General features: G+C 50.5%; 2 non-coding genes across 2 annotated transcripts; both read left to right on the forward strand.

The window, feature by feature from the left end:
• Positions 1-237: 237 nt before the first annotated feature.
• Positions 238-356, forward strand: LOC123178743 (5S ribosomal RNA). Its single transcript, XR_006489816.1, has one exon. It is a non-coding gene; the product is annotated as a 5S ribosomal RNA (ribosomal RNA).
• A 301-nt stretch (positions 357-657) lies between these two features.
• On the forward strand, positions 658-776 carry LOC123178744 (5S ribosomal RNA). The gene has a single exon (XR_006489817.1). It is a non-coding gene; the product is annotated as a 5S ribosomal RNA (ribosomal RNA).
• The last annotated feature ends 334 nt before the right edge of the window (positions 777-1,110 follow it).

The following is a 1,110-nucleotide window of genomic DNA, read 5'->3' on the forward strand; positions in this document are numbered from 1 at the left end:
TTTATTATTTTGCACGTTTACGGTAAGTTTTAGCTCGCTGCTCATTATTCACGCGTCTAGCGGCGGCAAGCGTGTTCTGAAAGGGGTCGAAACCATGGTAAATAGGCACTGGTGCAGTTGAACCGTGGTAAAACTCGTCTCCGTAGTTGAGCGGGAGCGGCCAAAGGAATGTGCAATCGTGTGTGTAGTGGAGCTGGGAGGGGCAAGCATAAGGGACGAAGACGGGGGTAACATGTCGGATGTGATCATACCAGCACTAAAGCACCGGATCCCATCAGAATTCCGAAGTTAAGCGTGCTTGGGCGAGAGTAGTACTAGGATGGGTGACCTCCTGGGAAGTCCTCGTGTTGCATTCCCTTTTTAATTTTTTTGCACCGCGTGCAAAACAAAACGCACGAGCGCGACGTATGTTTAGCACGTTTTATTATTTTGCACGTTTACGGTAAGTTTTAGGTCGCTGCTCATTATTCACGCGTCTAGCGGCGGCAAGCGTGTTCTGAAAGGGGTCGAAACCATGGTAAATAGGCACTGGTGCAGTTGAACCGTGGTAAAACTCGTCTCCGTAGTTGAGCGGGAGCGGCCAAACGAATGTGCAATCGTGTGTGTAGTGGAGCTGGGAGGGGCAAGCATAAGGGACGAAGACGGGGGTAACATGTCGGATGTGATCATACCAGCACTAAAGCACCGGATCCCATCAGAATTCCGAAGTTAAGCGTGCTTGGGCGAGAGTAGTACTAGGATGGGTGACCTCCTGGGAAGTCCTCGTGTTGCATTCCCTTTTTATTTTTTTTGCACCGCGTGCAAAACAAAACGCACGAGCGCGACGTATGTTTAGCACGTTTTATTATTTTGCACGTTTACGGTAAGTTTTAGCTCGCTGCTCATTATTCACGCGTCTAGCGGCGGCAAGCGTGTTCTGAAAGGGGTCGAAACCATGGTAAATAGGCACTGGTGCAGTTGAACCGTGGTAAAACTCGTCTCCGTAGTTGAGCGGGAGCGGCCAAAGGAATGTGCAATCGTGTGTGTAGTGGAGCTGGGAGGGGCAAGCATAAGGGACGAAGACGGGGGTAACATGTCGGATGCGATCATACCAGCACTAAAGCACCGGAT

Source organism: Triticum aestivum, unplaced genomic scaffold (genome assembly GCF_018294505.1).
Source record: "Triticum aestivum cultivar Chinese Spring unplaced genomic scaffold, IWGSC CS RefSeq v2.1 scaffold153810, whole genome shotgun sequence".
Lineage (NCBI taxonomy): Eukaryota > Viridiplantae > Streptophyta > Magnoliopsida > Poales > Poaceae > Triticum > Triticum aestivum.